At 42.9% G+C, this 21,116-nt stretch overlaps 1 protein-coding gene across 1 annotated transcript in view; it reads right to left on the bottom strand.

Annotated features, from left to right (window-relative positions):
• The window catches only part of LOC144763945 (LIM homeobox transcription factor 1-alpha-like), a 518,887-nt gene that overhangs the window by 424,925 nt on the left and 72,846 nt on the right, over positions 1 to 21,116 (bottom strand). The gene's annotated exons all lie outside the window — the stretch shown is intronic.

The raw sequence follows: 21,116 nt of genomic DNA, 5'->3' as shown, positions 1-21,116 counted from the left end.
TGTAACATGATGTGATAACAGTCCACTGTTAAAAGCTTCCTAGCTTTAACAAATGCTTTTCTCAAATAATAAACTAGACACACTATCTTTGTCATATCATTTTGTAATAAGCAGACAAGAACTATGGTATAAGATATAATGGTTTCCATAACCAAGTCAGCCGACAGTTTTGAGAGTAATCTTTTGGTGTCAATGCAACTATCAGAGGCACATTAATTAAATTAGAAAGATATACACATTTACAGATGGCTAAGCAAAAAAGTATGGGGCAGGCACCGCCATCCATATTACTATGATGGCGGAGAAGTGCCTTTTGATGGAGGTGACTACGCCATGGAAAGGCATGCAGTTTTTTCTTTGGGGCCTGTTGCGGGCCCCCACGGTGTTGGGGTGGGGTGGGGGGTGCACATGGGGGTACCTATGGTACCCCCCTGCATGTGCATGCACAAGGTGGCAGTCACCGCGCGGTCCCTGCCACGTTGTGCATGCAAATGCAAGACATGCATATATTGCATTGTGGCGGGTGCTGCTTCCAGCACCGCCCGCCACAATGCATTGTATGCGGAATGCCACAACCACTGTGGCGGTGGCATCCTAATTGAGGGTGCGAGACCGCTGCACCACCGGCGGATGGTCCCAGCACTGCTGGAGTGGCGGGCGGATGTAAGTCCGCCCACCACCCTAATAGGCCCCTATATCTCCTAAGAGAGCCTAACAAGGATTCTCACAGAGCACACCTTCTGTATCTACGGTTTGTCACATGGGGTAACCATCACCAAAACCATTGCATACTACAGAAATGTGTGAGATTCCCTGTAACAAAATACCTTTCTATTGGCATTAATATAGAGTAATAACAAACCACAATTAAATGCCTATTGAGTTTAATATATGATTTTCACAATAAATACATCAGGCCTGGTGTCTATATCATATAATGTCTTAAATAACTGACCAGGCTTATAGGCTTGATCTTTTGCCTGCCATCATACCAACTCAGTCCTGCTGTACTTAGTAAAAGCTTTGCTATAAAGTCATTTTTTTAGTGTAAGCACACACATTTAGCCCAATCAAAATGTGTGTATTGAGCCTAAGCCCCTCTCTCAGTAGTACCCTGAACGTTTTTGTTGTTGATTACATAAGATCAGGCAACCGTTGCACTGTCATGCCAGACCTAAAACTCATTGCAAAGTAGTGTAGCCAAGGGCATCCCATATTGCTCACAATGACAAAATTGCACTCTGAAGCCTGAAGTTAATGATGGAAAGGGAGGGTGCTGGGACTGCAGTACATTCGAGTGATTAGTGCACTACACAAATCAACAGAATATTCCTTAATAAGACTTGATGGCGGTATTCTTCCCTCCTAATATCAGGAAGGGAATAAGTGTCTGTCTTGCCTAGAAAGGGGCATTAGGCTATTCTTCCACCTGTGATGTGATTTCCAGTTGATGAATAGCCAAAAAGTAGTGCTAAAGTGATTCTTCTTTGAGGGGCAATTTGAGGATAGGTTTTTTGCCCCAGTTCGTGGTTACAAAAGTAACCTGAGGTTGTATAATCTTTTTCAATTGTGCCTGGCGTATGTAGGAGTTGAACAATGTTTCTTGCAAAACTAAAAGCTACTTCATTAGAAACATGCTATTTATCTTAACAAGCGGTACAAAAGGGGGTGGTGATGGACGGAGCATCAGAACCAATCAAACACTCACACCCAGTCAAAAGATCTGGGTTTGATCCATCACCGTTCTTTAGCCCACTCTGCCACCCCAGTTCAGACATGGCTTTATGCAAATCAGTCTGACCCTGTGCCTCATGGGAACAGTCCAGCCCGAACTACCAAGCCATGCCTTCCCTGGACCGGAAACAAGCTTCCGAGGACCGGTTTCTGGCATTCCAGCCGTCTTCAGCCCGGCTATCTTAACAAGGCAACAGGCGGATGTGTGGAGGAATACCAAAACTTTATTCCAAGTTAAGATGACACATTGACCATAGTGGAATCAGACTCCAACTGCCACAGCATGATATCCCATATCTACGGCATAGTATGGAATTCCATGAGTAGCATGACCCCAGGGAATCATGGTTTCAAATGACCAGTGTGCTTTCACTGTGGAAGCACCAGCCAGCTTGCATTTCAAAGGGGATCAGTGATCCCCCTAAAGGCTGGTGCAATACGTTACTCACCCATCTGCAGGAGTATACATAGGGGTCCTTGAGACTTCCTGACATTCATCCCAAGAGGCACCCTATGGGCAAGCACCAACTGTGTGGCACCACTTTGAGGGGCAAACTCAGTATGCCTCCTGACTCCCTTTTTGCCTCTGCGCCTGTGTCAATAATACAGTGCACTTAAATGAAGGAATGCCCCCTCATTTAATTGTACCACGCAATCCATGTTATAGAAGGGGATGCACAAGTATCTGCGGCCACTTCTATAATACTAAAGTGCACACAAGTCCTTTGTGCCCCAGGGCACTTTTTACAATACGCCCTAGGTGGGTCACATAGAATATATCATCACTGTCATGGTAACAGTTAAAAAGTGTCTGAAAGTATTTCTTTGTATAAATATTAAAATAGAGAAAATTATCTTAATCTTATCTGCACCAACAGTAAAACAAGTTATATTAATTCAAACAAAATTATAACAACCTTTGATTTTCCATAGAAATGTATGTGTATTTGCTTATGCTTGTAGTTTTGGCGTGTTACTGGAGCAAAAAAGGAGGAAAATGGTATTTATGGTGCTTTAGGAATAAAAGCAATGACTGGTCTGCGCCATTAATCATAATGGGGGGTGCAGAGAATCTAAGACATTAATAAAAGAAGCTCTCACCGAAGGCGAGACCGGGAGCCGCCTGCTGCAGGCACGAATGACTCTCTTCCGTCTTCATACTCTGCGCCGGTCAGAAGCGGTGCCAGACAAATCTGAAAGAACAAAACACAGGTTAGGAGACAAAACCAGAACAAAGCTAGAACTGCTTATGCACAGTGGGGCCCACATAAAGCAATCTATTGTAGGACAATTGAATAGAACTCGAGATGATGCACAAAATTCAGCAGTAACATTACATCATCGTGACGGCAAAGTTGACAATATTGGAAAGCAATTTAAAGATAAATTGGTATGAAGCTAACACCTTACCAATAATTCTTCCTCTTTAGCTTTTTGGAGTTCTGAGTAATTGCACCAGGGTCGGGTTGGAATAGAAAACAGTCCCGAGCACCAAAATAAATGTGGCCCACATTAGTGAATGAGATAGCTAAAAAAAGTGGCCCATGTTTGAAAAGTGGCGCAGATTTGAACTTTTAAAGACTAGCTGTCTGTGTTTTGCATTGTATGGAAGACTGAATGAATTTTTGCTTGCTGCAAGCAACAGATTTTTTCATATCAGGGAAGCCAACAGTAAAAACCGGCCCAGCAGACCATGAAACAGGCCAATAAAACTAAAAAAATCGGCCCATGCACTGACCTGTCGACCAGTCCATCGCAGGCCCGGACTGGCCGTTGCTGGCAACGGGCAATCCCCCGGTGCGCCACAAGGATGGGGGCCGGTTTTGGGCCCCTGGAGGCGATTTTGTAAAAGGGCCTTCCGAGTCCGGCCCTGGTCCATCGGCTGCTTCCTGATTACCCTATAGGTCAGTCTGACCCTGAATTGCACCTGCAATTATGGAAACTGTATTCCTGAGTGCAGTGGAGGTGGGGTCAGTGAGTGCTGGGTTAAAGACACGGCTAAGCGTAACAAAATTCAGTTTTCAGTTACTTGAAAGCCAAACAAGATAGTTGGCATTTCATTTTCAGTTAACTGCATATAAAACAAACTGACCCACCTTAAATTAAAGAAATAATGAAAATTAAACTAATCAATGGAAAATGCACACTTTTATGCTGTAAACCTCATTGCTTAATGCGTTTACTGCGTGTGGGTGTGTGTGTGACCAGAGAGCCACAGAACGAAATCCTAGTTGGTGTAATGGGAAATACTGACTAGTGTATTTTTTATTGTATGGGGCGCCATCCTGTGATACAAAACACCGTGGATAGGCTTGATATTATTTTAAACTAGTATTATAAACATTGTAAGATAGACTGTCCCAAATTGTGCAGAAAGCTTTAGATTTAAGATTTAAAAAGTCCTTTCAAAATATACATTTTAGTAGTACGCAATTAGACTGTACCTAGTGCAAACATTTTTATAAGTATCCATTAAAAACACACTCCAGAATTCAGCTGGTACCACCATTACATTACATCTCAAAAAAAGAAATCTTTGTCACCATCTTCAAGTGACTTCCTCAATTAAAGCCAATACCGAATTCCAAGCACCATTTACATTGGCAGATTAAACAACTGTACACATTTACATTTCTTTCAGGTAGCAGGCATCCTGACGAGAAGGCTTGTTTCTTTATTACTCTGTCCCTCCATTGACACCAGAGTACAGGAGACCCCATCCCTTTCCCTTTCAGCTGAGGCATCTCAACTGTTGGAATTAACCCTTCTGGGCAGTTGCCTCCTAACAAAAAGTAGGGGAACTGTTTTTGTTAAAAGTTCGGGCATGTCGTTCCCCACAGATCCCACCCACTTCAACCTCTGACTAAAGCAATATTTGACCAGCTATTTAGATAAACTAAAACAACTATAAGTAACTTTCTGGCTTTTTGCAGAGATTTCTGATACTGTAGCAGAGTTCTCCATTTAATAAAATATAGGGGAAAATATTTAAGGTTAGCATTTATTTAAACCATTGAATACAATTATTTTGAAGTAAACTATAAATGTGATACTAATTTAAAATGACCAAAATTAACCAGAAACTAATAAAGTAAAATGTTACAACACATTTCATCCTCAAATTAAGTGTGCATTAAATTTGAACATAATTTAAATATATTGATACAACTGATAAATATTTTTCTATAATTAAAAAAAGAACCCACTGTTACTAACAATTTTAATTTAATTTGTAGTGTACTTGGTAAACTTTTATGTTTTAATGAAGTTTACATTTTTTATATTTTTAAAAACAACTTAAAAAGTTAGTTTGTTTCAGAAGTTTATTATTACATGTATAAATTATTCGATAATTACGCTTCATTTTTTTCATTAAAAACATCAATACTTTTTAATTAAATTAAGAATGATTAGTTCCATTACTTTTGAGGCAAATATGAAGCTAGGGTGTTCAATTCGGGCTCAGGAAGGCTGGATTCATGCCAGATCTTCTTGAAATCCACATCCAATAAATGTATATATAATTATTGTAAATCGATTACTCCTTGTAGAAAGTGAACACACTCCAAGAAGTGGCAGGATATCCTCCCACTTCAGCCTCTTTTCACACACAATTGCGTTCTAGATCGCAGAAGGGGGCATGCAGAAACCCACCATAGGCTCACACTCAGTGCAAGACACCACACTCCACTTTGTGGAACACTTAGAACAAACTACAGTACAGCACAAGACACTATCCTCCTACTGTTGTAACACATACATTGGTACTTAAGGCCACAACAAAATGAATGCGACACACATTCCTCCTTGTCATACCGTCACATGAAAACATGCCAAAATGCACTATACAGGTAGGGTCCCATGAATAGATAAACACATAACAATATATATAATCACACAGCAAATAGTGCTGAACACTTAAAAACAAGAAACAAAATGAAGAAAAGTCCATAACCCTTAAAGCATATGTAAAAAAAACAGCATCCTCACAGATGTAAACGCTTTCCTCTGAGATGTAAACCAGATCTGGTTCAACAACAAAACGACTTCTTATATCACAAAGCATTGCATATGTAACACGCTCAGACTTTGACATCCCCTAAGACTCAAACACTAGACAGGAGTTTGCAGCAGAAGCCACAACTGCCCATGCAACAGAACACATCAGCAGCAACAACTGTAATGAAAAGTGTTGCACTCCAAGCAAGCACACTCTTGCAATGATTCATAACCTATCTGTTCAGATGCTACCGAGATCTGTCAAAATGTTACTTACACACAACTCTTTTCACAATCAACTTCACCATACGTCACGTTTTACCCAGTTCCCCACTCTCTCATCCTTTCTTTTCCCTGGTCTGATTTCCTGATCTTGGCTGCTCATCTTTCTCCATTCTTCCCTTCTACTTATATTAAGATTCCTTGTCCTTTCTCACCCAATCCCTTTTGCTACCACCTTCTTGGTTACTCTTCCCACGCTGCCCTTCTGCTAGTCTCTACTAAGACTCCCTGGCTACATATATTTGAAAACGTGTAGACTTTAGTCATTGTTGATTGCAAGGAAATCCACCCTTATCATTTGTAATCCTTCTGTAAAGCACGCTGACTCCTGTTGGTTTGTTAGAGATGTGCCATAAAAAATACGAACTAAATGAATAAATAAATGACATTCTTAGCAAGTATCACTCACCCTCTCAGAATGCAACGCGCATACACCGCCTGCTGTGTCAGTGTGCGCGGATGCACATCCCACTTGATATCTCTTGAACATCACACTTTGCGCTACATGTAGCATCAAGACACACTCTTGGCATGTCAGCCACTCACAACCAGAAATAAGTCGCACAAATAAACAACCGCATATTGTGCACAAAGCTGAACTTGAAGGTTGCATGTATATGTATGGGCACTTCTCTAGTTCACCTCTCCTTGTAACATTTACTGATGTTAATCCCATTTATCGGCACCGGCCACATACATCCCATATGTAGGTCTGAGGCATGAGGTTTGGAAAACACAATGAATGGCTTCGCATGTTTTTTTAGGGCAAACGGGCCCCATTCTCAATGTAAAGATGGATTTAGGGATAATAGCCATGAACAGGTACTCTTTAACTACCCTTCTGAATGTGTATGTTCCATAATATTGTGAAGTTTCACAACAGTTGAAAACACAGCTGGCAGCAGCTCACTGCCCTATCACCATCATGAAAAGCCAGATAGCGATAAAGTCCTAATTCTATTTATAGGAGACGCTTTATGATTACACACCCACTTTTTATGTCGAGCCTGGGAAGTGCATGCGCTGCTCTGCGGCATGCTGTATTGGAGTATGGAATAGAAGCACCGCCCACTCTGAGCTTATATTTGTCATTGGCTTGTGCCATTGCCCTTCGTAAATGCTGGCTTCTGATTTGTTTATAGGCCTGTTAGTCCCTCCTTAGTACCGCCTTGCCTTCATTTGTAACCTCCCATGAGGACCGGCCCTTTTACTCCGGTTCTTACACGGTATGTCTTTTTTAGTCTTTAAGTAATATTTTCTTTAATGAGTTTTTTCTACTGCAGATAGGACATGCTTTTCTGCAACATTCAGCGCGCCACGCGCACTTGCACTTTGAGAGCAGCCAGGGACAATGGCGGCTGCTTCTTTGAATTTGTCTTGCATTTATAAGACTTTGAGCTATTTGCATTATAAATGACAATTTGTTTTATTTTTGTGTTAAGTAGCAAAACATCAAAAAGGCATTGTCATTTCCAATGCCAATAGCTTAAACTCTCGCAAATGAGAGACCTATTGCATTGCAAATGCTTTTTCTTTCCTACTGACAGGCTTAGCAGCACAGCTCAAAACATTCCCTCCCACCGTAAGCATACTTCTTGATATGGTTATTCACACCCAGCCACAGGAACATGTGAAACACAATGTATCAACAGACTCAACACAAAGCAGTGTGCCTGACTGTCTGAAAGACCATGGTTTGGTGCCGGACGACAACTCATGTGTTCATTACACACTCGATCTTCGCAGTAAAACCAAAACTGTTCATAAATGCTCACCAGTGTAAAGACACCTGCGGAGTCAGTGTGCTTGACAATGTAAAGAGAAGGTCTACAACTGTGTCAAAGTTGTATGCTCACAATACACTATTTGTTATTTGTTTAAATTCCTTGAATAATCAGTTACCAGATCTGATAGTGAAGGAGCATCACATTCCTTGGTTTGACTTTTCTTGGAAATATCCTTCATCTAGGCCCTTCCTTGGGATCAGACACTTAAGTCCTCTCTTCAACATTTGCACAACATGGACACGATCTAGCACTCTGCTGCTGTCACATAGGGCGTTTTCTTCATGTATACCATTCAAGCTTCACACCAACCAAAGTCTTGCATTTTCAAGGTATCTTCTTTACTAGTCACAGAATATTAATTTTATTGACTCTGTAATTTCTGTGTAAATCTCTATCAGGCAGCAGCCTCTTAAACCAACTGCAATAGAGTTGAGGCCTTGATTACTCGACTACTGTTGCAAGAGGCTAGCTGACAACCTCACATCGTCTTTGTCCAGGGGAGTAAGGAAAGCCCCCTGTGGTGCGGGGGGGGGGGTGCAACCTTTGAGCCCTTTCATATACCATCCTCGACTCAACATCCTGTAAGTCTGGACAAATCATTAATATACCCATGCCTAACAAAAGAAAATTCAATGCAATCTGACTCTCGCGTAAGTACTCTAACAACCTTGGGGCCAGCGTGTCCTATAAAAATAACTTAAAAAGTAGTTGCTTGCTACCAAGAACTGGGTATGGGTTTCATAGTCCGCTGGTGTATTTCTGATTTTCGAGTGCATTGAATACATTCTTTGATTTTTAATTATTCCAAGGGCGGCGGCCCATCGTACTGTTTTCTTGCTGTTTTGAATCGTACCGTACTTGCATGCAGTCATTTATGGGAATAAACCTCGGCCTCGTCCTGACATAAACGGATCCATTTGGAAAACGCAGGGATCCTGTTAAGCTGTTGTGTTGACCATTGAAAATTCACTTCAGCTCCAGGCCTCTCTGAGAAGACGTTCAGTCCCTCATAGTCAGATAATGCGTGTCAAAGCAAGAGGCACGTCCCACAAATAGTGCGCCATTTGCATAGAGGCGCAACACAGGATAGCATAATGCAGCATAACAGTATACCAAATTAGCAAATAATAACCTAACAGCATAGCACACATCACATCACTGACAGGTAGCCTATATAACATACCTTAACATTGCATAGTGCGGCCCATTGTTTAACTTAATATAACAGTATCTTGAGAAATTAATACATTAAATTTGGGGTAATTTGGTGAGATGACCTCTATATAGATGCCTATTATGCCCGATTGTTTTTAGGTATTCATTAGTATAACGGTCCAGGTTCCCTTAGCTATGTATAGCAGGACTGATGGACTTTTTGTGGGGAGTTTCTAAAAGCCACAGACATATTTTGCTAGACTTCAAGCTTATAGACAGTTAGGAGGGTTTGACTTCCCATTTTTAGAAAACATTATTGTCCATGCATGCCGCATCACATGCAGGATTTAATGACGGCCGGTGATGATTGTGTGGGGTAGGTCACCCCATAAGACTCAACCGCTCATCACAGCTTTGATTGGTTCTATACGTAGAGGAAAGGAAAATATGTTAGGAAATATATTGATAGCCAAGAATATATATAGGGAAATTGTAAATAATATTAGATCACTTTTGAAAAAGGATAGAACTTTTAGAAGAAATCTCAAGTTTAAAATTTGAAGGTAATAGTTTGAATTCCAAATGTGGTCTGATGCCGGAATTTGTGTTCTGGATCAAAGATGGAATGCTGGAAAAATCTCAATATTTATGGAAATGAAGAGACTGCAGAAATTAGGTCAAATACAATTTTTTCATAACTTAAGGTAATGAATGTCATTGTGAGTGGTAATGACCTACTAATATGCTGGCTAAAGATTAATTTAAAAGAAAAGACCATTGTTGGATGTGTGAGAAATAAAACAGCAAATTGTCATTTTCAATTCAATAGTCTTCATTTCGATCACTCAAGATCACAAAAGACGAGAAACAATACACGCAACGGTTAAAAAGAAAAACATATAACATTAATAATTGTAAAGTTTAAACATTAAAATTATTACTATCCACATATTAAAAAGATATTAAAAAGATCAGTTGCACAACAGTTTATCATATAAATACTGAAAAGTATTATGACTACAATGTCAATAAAAAACTAACAAGTTATAAAAACATGATACAAACATCAGAGCTTTCCACACACTGTACAATGGAAACCTAACAATTTACAACCGCTATTTTCGATTACTAGAGAGATCAATTGGAGCACCACCTCAATTCTAGATTATATTACTAACAAAGGGCTAACCCACCCAATCCAATGTTTTACTTATTCATTACTTGTCGGAGGGTTCACTATGATTGGCAATCTTGTAATCTTTTCCCGGATAAACCATGCCCAGCTCAAGAACCGAGCAATGGCTATGACAGTCGGAACATTTGTGTCGGCCGTCAATATTCTCAGTGCGACAGCACTACTTCTAACTCCCAAGTTCTTACATAGTGGTTTCAGCCATTTGCGTTGTGGCGCCTGATAGACCTGACAGACAAATAAAATGTGCGAGTAGGTCTCCTCCTGCCTCATACACAACTTGCATTTGTTATCATTTGAGTTGTGCCATTTACATGTGAATGAGTTTATAGGTAGCGTACCCACCCGAAATTGTAGGTAAAGGCGTCTGTCTCTGAGTTTGGTGATAACGTCCCAGTATGGCTCGTAAAGGGGACCTCGCTTGTGCTCTAGAAATTTCCCTGTCAGTGATGAAGAATCAGAAGCCGATCTGTTCCTCCTCGCCACTATGGACCAGTAGAGTTCCTTCAAATCTTTTTGGGAGGGAAACTGTTGGCCGTCTGGGTCTTCCCATAAATGTCGCACATCCATATTTATCAGAGTGATAATGCAGCCATTTTATTTTACAGGATGTATCAAATGCCCATACATCTTTTAAAGCAGAGGCATAGTGCTGCAGCTCTAGGGTAGTCCACAGTCTATGCCAATATGGGTGTGGTAAAGCATGTTTGGGTAAATGTTTTATATAGCCGTAGTATGATCTTAGGAAAGATTCTGACAGTAGATAGGACTGTTATAATTTTGAATCTATTGCCAGTTTTGTGGAGTTAGTCTGGTAAGCTTAAATATATATTTTTAAGAGGAACGGTGATGATAGCTAAACTGTTGGCACTGGAGGAATTGAACTCAAAAGAGAAATTGTCTTTTTCCATTGTGATTGTTAGAGATGATGAGTTTAGCTGGGATGGAGATTTTTTCAGAAATAGGGAAGGACACTGATCATTGACTCTATTTAGGATCTATTTCTAGATTTCTATGAGGCTAAATAAATGGTATTTATATGCTTGTTCGCGGCAGTATATTTTGAAAATGCACTGGTATATTTTATATAATTGCATATTTAATTATTTAAATTGTTATCCTATTCAGAATGGCTACATATTCGTGTTGTCTGGAAGGTACCTATCTAATTATATCAGTGAGTGTGATTGCAATTGTCTTTAAATAATGAGGAAGAAGTGCAATAACCTGTAGCTAATGCTCAGTCCTTTGGCCAATAGGGATTTTGGAACCCATCCCCAACACAACATCCCACAAGAAGACACACAAGTCCACTTTCCAAGTCTGCAGGATTTCCTAGCAATCAACTGACTGCAATGAGGGAGACGGCAAATAATAATCAATAATATCCGGCAGCCTGAGTGAAACAAAACTGTTACACCACACATAAAGAAGAACACAACTACTGCCCCTGTATGGTTCACGTCCTGACTCATCATTTTGACTAAACTCAAAAAGGCTGAGAATACAAACATCAGAAGCTAATGACCCATTCTAAGTCTTCTCATTGGTTCAGTCACTCTCAGTAGTCAATGTACAATACTAAGAGGGAGTAAAAGCACTAATCAATAGTTTATTTTAAGAGAGGACACAGCTAGTAAGTCAACTTTGTAAACAAATAAGTTGGCTCATGGAGTTTGGAGCCTGATGCACAGATATGTATGTTATCTGAAAGTCACTTGTTCAAGTCCTGATGTGAGTTACTTTTACTTGCCTCGGTTGTGGTTGATAAAATGAGGACCAAAGAGTTTGCTTCCAGATTGTGGTGCACATCCATTTGTAGATCTGGTGTTAGCCAAGACCAATTGGCTCTATTCAAATTGTATTATACACTTTACAGGGTTTCAGCCAGCCCTCTTCATCCATTTGTCTGTTATTGTGTGATTCATATTCCCCCCCCCCCCGCCTCTCCCCCCCCACTACAGCATACAGCATGGGGCAATGGGTCAGGCCACTTCAGGCCTTGGCAAACATCACTACAACTGATCCTGCCCTTTTCGTAAGAAGCATACCTACACATAAACCATTTCCTTTAAGCGCCATAGATTAATGTGTGCTTTTTGAGGCCAAAAATGAGTTTTGCTTTTAGATTTTTTTTAGATTGATAACTGTTTAGCAGCTGCCCCAACAGTAAAGTTTTTCAAAATCCATGATAAAACAAAATAAGCATTGACAAGGGCAAAAGGCTGGCTCCAACAATAACAGATAACAAACAGATAACAAAAACCATGACAAAGCAAAAAGGCTGCCAGCCATCGCCCACTTAGCCTTTTTTTGTTGCTGTTATGTCCTGGTTTTAAAAATACATAGAGGAAATCAAATGATTTCTATCTGTATTTACTTGTATTTAACTGTCACTCTTAATCGTTCCCCGTTTCTGCATGGTTTTGTCACTATTGGTTAAACTGCAGAAGTCTGATTTTTTCAAAAAAGAATATTTTCAGAACTTCATACAATGGCCCATCATTGGTGAGCTATGCTATGTGTAGTCACTTCCTTTGCAGTTACATGTGGCTGTTGAATGTTTCTTCCTGTGACGTAATTGACTGTGTGTGGTCACTTCCTGTGATGTCAACACGGTTGTGTAATAACACATCTTTGATATTGTTTTCCATAAATGTCATTATCACATTGCATGTGAGCATTCTCCATGTGTACCTTTCACAGTCATTAGGAGGAGTGGCTCCACCTTGAGAGGTTCTAACAGTAAGGTCAAGTACTTTTATTCATCAGCAAACTCCGAGCCTGGATGTCACATGAAAGCACATGCGCTCAGACAGGGCAGCTTCAGCATTTATAATATCTAGGTGTTGGTGCCAGAAATTGTATGTTTGTATTGTTTTTCCCCTCCCTTTTGCTCCACCCCAGGCGTTGGTCTTCACAGGGGTGTTGTAGCAAGCCCTATAATGAAGCATGCCACAAAATTGTGGTTGAGGGCAGTTTTCAAACAAATAATGCTGGTCACTTAAGCCTATAGCGTAATCTATCATACTCCTACTTCTCTGATGTGCCTTGTGTTGGTACCAGGAAGATGCCGGGTAATGGCCATAGACTGTAAGTAAGGATGCTGCTTACACATGATGCAATACTGCCTCTAAACTGAGAAAAAAAGATGAAAGATTGGGACATGAATTGACCAGTACGATTGGGTTCCGGAGCAGCATACTGCCAGGCGTAAAGCGCTTCAATGCCTCATCAGGGGTGGTATGGCTACATAAATGAAACCACAGTTACAATAGGAAGTCTGCAGGTTTTTATAGGTACGTGATGTTCTCTATTCAACTCCTGCGTTTCTCACAAGATTTAACACTTGGCCCAAATGACCAATATGCAGGGCTCGAATCGGGGTACCACGCGGGTGGACGGCGTCCACACTTATTTTACCAGGGGTGTGCCATCCCCTCTACCAAACAGCTGGACTTCACTCTTTGGCCTCTCTGGGACGAGGAGCTCGGCACATTTTGTGACGTCACTTCCTGTCGTGAAGTCACCCCACTTCTTTTTTCAGGACTTGTGCCCTGCCAATATGTAGTCATTGAATTTGTTGCTGGAAGAGGGACAACAGGCTGGCATGGGGAATCCCAGAATAGCAGGCAGTCCATCACCAGGAGGGGGAAGTATACAGCATGAGAGACGTGAACTGGGGAGGCAGGAAGGTAAGGGAAGGGGAGGGCAGGACATTGAGACAGAGAGTGGATGGGTCACTACTACCGGGTGGACAGGAAATAGAGACAATGCATGGGAAAAAAATAAGGATTGGTAAGGGATGAGAAGTGACGCAACTGAGGGGGATTTGAAAAGGGAGCAGCGGGGGAGAAGAAATGTCAGGTGAACAGTAATGGAGTGGAGAAAGGTAATTCATGTAATCCTCTGATTTCCTACGGAGTGCCAGATGGCCAGAGTGTTTTGCTGATTCGCCAAAAGGGATTTGATACTAAGGCAAAATGTATTGAGACTTAGATTTTGGAATAGGCTGGAGCCAACAATGGAATACTAAAATTGACAAAATGTGACCAAATGCAAGCACTAACATCGATGAAGTGTGATGAAATGCAAGTACCAGAAGGCGCCAAGGGACTGCTATGCAGATCCTGCCTAGTCCCGATGGCAGGAGCATCTTTTCTTCAGCCCCTCTCTTTGTACGCTTGAATAAACTAAAGAAGGTTAGCGTGGTCAAGTATCAAGAATTACTCCAAGTCCTGGTAATAGATCCGGCAGAGTAATCGCAAACAATAAACTCACTGTACATTCAAAGCTATCTACTTTAAAAATAATGGGGCATATTACCAAGCAATAACGATAATTATCGCTATTGCTTGGTTAGAGACAAAAATTTACCGCTGAGCTGCGGCGATTTTTATCGCAAATAAACCTTGGTATTACCAAGGTTTATCGCAAATGCGATAAAAATCGGCCGCAATGCATGAATATCGCTGAAAAGTCAGCGATATTCATGCATTACCGAGCTAATGCTCTTAGCCATGTTATCCACCTCCCATTGGATAACATGGCTAAGAACTGCTCAGGGCAGGTGTTAGCTTTTGGAGATATTCGCGCTTAGCTCGAATATCTCCAAAAGTTGGTAATAGGAGATAGCGATGTTAGCGACTGTTTCCAGTCGCTAACATCTTGGCACGCCCAATTTGCATGTCATTAGTGATAAATATCACTGACATGCAAAGTGGGGCCCAAGATGGTCGCTATGTCCTACTAGCTGTCGCTAACTGGTGTTAGCGACAGCTAGGTAATAGGAAGATAATTTTATCTCCGCTTTCTTGGCTTTTAAAGCCAAAAAAGCGGAGATAAACCCCCTTGATAATATGCCCCAATATTCCTTTATTTACATGTTGGGAAAATAGGGCAGTTATATGAGGAGCAACAGCTCGAAAACATAATATGCTCGTTTCTTCTGGTTCCGATGTACAGACTCGAACAGTTTTACAGGATGAGTGTGCGATCGATGGAGTTTAGAATAAGATAGGAGGATGCGGTGTATGGTGGGTCTCGATCAGCACAGGATGTCCAGCACCTACTTAAAATCCAGCCCTACCAAAAAAGAAGTTCCCCTCTTCGTCAGTGCGAAAAACAATCAGAAATTCACGCCTGAATCTCCGAAATGAACTTGAATCGGTTTATCCCCGTGCGAATACTGATGAATAATCACTTTGCTTCACCCTTAACTCCGACCTCTTCTTCCAATAACACATCACAAAGAAAACTTAGACTCTATGGAATTAGCTGCACGCTGAAGAAAATGAAACCCTACCTCCGAGAAACTGACATCAAAATGAAATTCCAAGTATTTATTAGTCCTTCTGGCACCTGCATCGACTCAACGCCCTGCTCTGAGGTCTACTTGCCACTGCATGTCTCATCAAAACCTTGAAGAACAATGAGGCGGCCACTCCAACTCTGATTGGACCCATTGGCTCCTCCACCCCCATAACACATCATTTTTAAGATATGCTGCATGACATATTAAGCCATCAGAACTGGAACCATTCCATGCCCAGTAGAGAAAATACACCAAGTGGACAGTGCCACACCAGAAACCAGGACAGCATCATAATGCAAATAGAAAACTTCCAAACAGCAAGAAAGAAAAAAATCATACTATAATCCTCTCTATTGTCCCAAGGTTTGCAAAAACACCCCTATCAACACCAGGAAAGGTCAAACCTCCCTGCAATTCAGAAAGGAGCTGAAGATCCAACTCTTCAGAGACCACTACATTTCCACATAATAGGATTCGCCACACAAAAACATCCCTCCTCATGGTAAACAGTCTTGAAGTGTAACTCTGGGTCCACCCTGGTTGAGTGCTATGATGCTCGTTAACGTGTATGCCCTACAAAAAAACAACTACTCCCAAAGGTAATGTGTCAGTGTCCAATAACGGGGCCAGAAGGTGATCCGTTGCTTGGTGAGATGAAGGGTGCTGATGGTGTTCAAGGGAAGACCAGTTGCAGCTCTGACTGTTCAACAAAGCCAATGTTCAAGCAGGGAATCGTAGTTTCTCTGGAGCACTCAGTTATGGGATTTTGGATTAGGGCTACACTGCCCTATGCCAATGTGAAAGGGGAGGAATGCACCGTATTTATGCAATAAGGTGCATTCCTGTCCTTTCTCTCTGTGTTGGCACCATTTCGGCAGTCTAGCACCAATGTAGCAAAACCAAAGTGGAGTGAGCTAAAGAATGATAATGGATTAAACCCAGATCAGTTGACTGGGGGTGAGCGCTTGCAATGTTCAACACTCTGTCCATCATCTCCTTTGGTTTTGCTTAGCACCGACGTAGGCACCCTTGTACCATGGCGCAAGGGTACCCACATTGCATGCAGGATTGATTTTGTGCAAGACGGAACACCTTCCTGCACAAAAACATTCTAGAGGTGGTTTCCCATTTCTATGGGTGCTGCAGAATGCACCACCCATAGAAAGAAGAAAAAATTAGCAGAAATAAACATATTTCTCCTTGTTACGCCTCACCTTAGGAGACATACGGATTTAGCATTTCCTCCAGGTTTACATGTTATGTTATGTTAATTAATTTGTAGAGCGCGTCTGTTACCCGAGGGTGTCCTGGCGCTATCTGCTATCCTGAGGGGAAAAAAATAAGTAGCACGGTCAGGAGATGGTTCTAAAACAACCAGGTTTTAAGCATTGTTCCAAAAGGGAGCAACTCAGTGCAACTCCTCAGATAAAAGGGGAGCTGGTTCCACAGTCTTGCTGCGCCGACCACAAAGCTTTTACCACCCCAGCGGGCTTTTTTCACTGGTGGTACTCTTACTAATTTTTGAACTGATGAGCGCAGAGTTCTAGTTGGTAAGTACCATTGAAGTTGGTCCTGTAGGTAGTGTGGTCCCTGATTCTGAAGTGATCTAAAGACAAGGTACAAAGATTTGAAATGTATCTGTTGTCTCACAGGTAACCAGTGAAGTTTGCAAATTTCACTAGAGATGGGGGAGAATTTAGGTATGCCTGAAATGAGCCTAGCAGCTGTATTCTGCAGCAACTGTAACCTATGCAACAGACTCTCTTGGATGTTTAGATCGAGGCTGTTGCAATAGTCAAGTCTTGACATGACCAGTGCCGTAACCATGTCTGTCGACTCTCCTTGGGAAAAAAGGGAGGATTTTCATAATAGTTCTGATAGTGAACATCATAGATGACACCACAGCATTAACCTGTTTCCTCATATCCAATCTGTCAGCCAAATACACTCCCAAGTTTTTCACTTGTGTGGAGGGAACAGGCAAGGGTCCCAAGGAGTCTGGCCAGCATTCTGGGGTCCATATGTTAATATCATTACCAAATAGGATGAGCTCAGTCTTGTCTGAGTTTAATTTCAGACAATTTCTGGCCATCCATGATCCAACTGCTTCCATGCAATCGTGTAACTTGTGGCTAACCACCCCTTCTAGTCCAGGAAGGAGGGATACCACTATCTGCGTATCGTCCGTATATGAGGTAAGATAGATTCCAAAAGATCTCATCAATGGGGCCAGGGACAATACATACACATTAAATAGGGTTGGGCTTAATAATGAACCCTGAGGGACCCCACAGGGAAGTCGAAAAGGAGCCGAACAAAAATATCCAAGGGCTACTATCTGCCTACGATCTGAAAGGAAAGACTTTAGAACCTTCCAAGCAGACTTCTTTACTCCGCAGGCTAACATACGGTCCATCAGCAGAGCACGGTCCACTCCGGATCTCCAACCGACCCCTGCCCTCACCACGTCTTCAACAAGGCCGACTCCGTCATCGCGCCCCACCTGCGGGACATCATCAACACCTCCCTCGACACCGCGACCTTCCCGGAGAGCTGGAAGCATGCCGAACTCAGCGCTCTACTAAAGAAACCATCAGCGGACCCCACCGAACTCAAAAACTACCGCCCCATCTCGCTCCTCCCGTTTCCGGCCAAAGTCATCGAGAAGACAGTCAACAAGCAGCTGGCCGCCTTCCTCGAGACGAATGGATCCCTCGACTACTCGCAGTCCGGCTTCCGGGCCAACCACAGCACCGAGACCGCCCTCATCGCAGCCACTGACGACATCCGAGCCCTGCTCGACAACGGGGAAACAGCGGCCCTCATCCTCCTGGACCTCTCCGCGGCATTCGACACTGTCTGCCACCGCACCCTAGAGCAGCGCCTCAGCAATGTCGGAATCCAAGAGAAGGCACTAGAATGGATCGTCTCCTTCCTCGCCGGAAGGACACAGAGAGTCCGCCTCCCCCCGTTCAGATCAGAAGCCACCAAAGTCATCTGCGGCGTTCCTCAAGGCTCCTCGCTCAGCCCCACCCTCTTCAATGTCTACATGAGCCCCCTTGCGGCCATCGCACGCCAACACAACCTCAACATCATCTCTTACGCCGACGACACCCAGCTGATCCTCTCCCTCACCAACGACCCCGCCACCGCCAGAGCCAACCTACACAACGGGATGAAAGACGTAGCCGAATGGATGAAGAACAGCCGCCTGAAACTGAACTCAGACAAGACGGAAGTCTTCATCCTAGGATCTTCGCCCTCCGCCTGGGACGACTCCTAGTGGCCCCCTGCCCTGGGCAGCGCACCCAAACCAACAGACCACGCACGCAACCTGGGCTTCATCCTGGACTCCTCCCTCTCCATGACCAGACAAGTCAACGCCGTCTCCTCGTCATGCTTCAACATCCTGCGCATGCTACGTAAGATCATCCGGTGGATCCCCGCCGAGACCAGGAAGACGGTCACCCAGGCCCTCGTCACCAGCCGACTGGACTACGGCAATGCCCTCTACGCCGGAACCACTGTCAGACTCCAGAAGAGACTCCAGCGAATCCAGAACGCCTCAGCAAGGCTCATCCTGGGCATCCCCCGACACGGCCACATCTCCGGACACCTGAGAGACCTGCACTGGCTCCCGGTCAACAAGAGAATCACGTTCCGACTCCTCACCCACGCTCACAAAGCCCTACACAACCAAGGACCAAGATACCTCAACAACCGTCTCAACTTCTACACTCCCACACGCCAGCTTTGATCAACCAACCACGCCCTCGCCACCGTCCCCCGCATCCGAAGAGCCACCACAGGAGGAAGATCCTTCTCCTACCACGCTACCAAGACGTGGAACTCCCTCCCGACCCACCTCCGCCTGACCCAAGACCAGCTCGCCTTCAGGAAGCAGCTCAAGACCTGGCTGTTCGAGCAGTAGCGGACCCCCCCCCCCCCCAGCGCCTTGAGACCCTCCGGGTGAGTAGCGCGCTATATAAATGCTGTGATTGATTGATTGATTGATGATGGACATGTGTCAAACGCTGCAGTGAGATCCAGCATAATCATTGCTGCTTTACCCCCCTGATCCAGAGTTTTCCTAATCTCGTTAGTAGATTTTAGGAGAGCAGTTTCTGTACTATGGCCCTCCCGGAAGCCATATAGCGTACAGTCAAGCACCTCAGCATCATGCAGATAGCTGCTCAGATGTCTGTTTATCCATTTCTCCAGCATCTTAGTTGGTAAAGGTAGGAGAGAGATAGGCCTAAAGTTGCGAGCATCTGTGGAGTCCAGATTTGTTTTTTTTAACAACGGGATCAAGGAGGCCATCTTCCAATACGTGGGGAAGCTGCCCTCTCCCAATACCATATTAAAAAGGGGGTCAAAACCGACGTAAATGTTTGCGGGATCAATTTGGCTATTTTAATAGGGCAAGGATCATAGGGGGAGCCAGATTTTAGATTTTGCAAGAGTGTAGCCGTGTCAGTGTTAACTAACATTGGGAATTCCATCAAAGTGTGTTGTGTTTGTGAGGTTATGTTAATATCCATGCCTGGTTCATGAGAGAGACCATTGTTGACATTGTTAAAAGTTGAAAAGATGTCCTCAACTTTATCTAAAAAGTGCTTAGCCATCTTATCACAAAGTTCCTGGTTCTCTACCACTTGTGATGAATGAAGGTTAGCCAATTTACAGACAATCTTAAAGAGTTCTTTAGCTGAATTTTCTGCTAGTTTAATTTGGCTAGCAAAGTACTCTTGCTTAGTTGTAAGCAACAGTTGCTTATATGCCCGTAAACTATCTTTATGTTTAATTTTGTCCTCTGTCTTATAACCCTTCCTCCATTCCCACTCAGAGTGCTTACAAATGCATTTCTGAGCTTTTAGGATGGGGGTATACAAAGGGGCAGAAGGATAAGCCCTTTTACGGTCAAAGCGTTTTTTGGGGGCAAGCGTATCACAAGCTTCATGAATCCAATCATTAAACTTACTGATGGCAGAGTCAACCTCACCAACCACGGAAGGCAAGGTGGATTCCAGGAGGTCAGACAATTCTTTGGCTTCGATCTTGTTCCATGTGCGTGTATAACTAGACTTTGTTGTTGCTTTCACATGGTTCTGATTATCTACACAGGCTAACTCAAATAGAATGGCCAAATGATACGACCATACTACAGGGTACACATCCCTAACCGATAACTGAGGGTAATTTAAAAAGATCCCATCCAGCGTATTGAAAAAACAGGTTTTTAGATCAGTCTAGGTGGGTGCACTGCCAGTTTATACGCATACAAATTAGAGTTGATAGGTGTCTTAGGTGCTAATCGGCGAGTGGGCAAACCTGAACCACTCCTTTGAGTAGAAAAACTACTACTGTCTGATACACGGATTGCCGATGCACTCAAATTAGGTATAAGATTGTACAGTCACAAATTCACAATAATTCAAAAACAACCAATTGACAGAAGTGACAAAGCTCCAGCAGATGAGTGAATCTTGGAGTCTTTAATGTGGAATACAGCCAGCCGACAAGTGTTTCATCGCCTTCGCGATTCCTCAGGGCTAGATGGCCGTGTCAAATGACGAAAGGTCGCTAAGCTGGTGATAATTCCGACCCAGCCGGGCCCTTGGCCCTTGTAATCTTTGTTTATATTTGTGGGTAT

Source organism: Lissotriton helveticus, chromosome 1_1, assembly GCF_964261635.1.
Source record: "Lissotriton helveticus chromosome 1_1, aLisHel1.1, whole genome shotgun sequence".
NCBI classification, from domain to species: Eukaryota; Metazoa; Chordata; class Amphibia; order Caudata; family Salamandridae; genus Lissotriton; species Lissotriton helveticus.
Note: the sequence above shows the minus strand (reverse complement) of the source record. Positions and strands in the feature narration are given on the sequence as shown.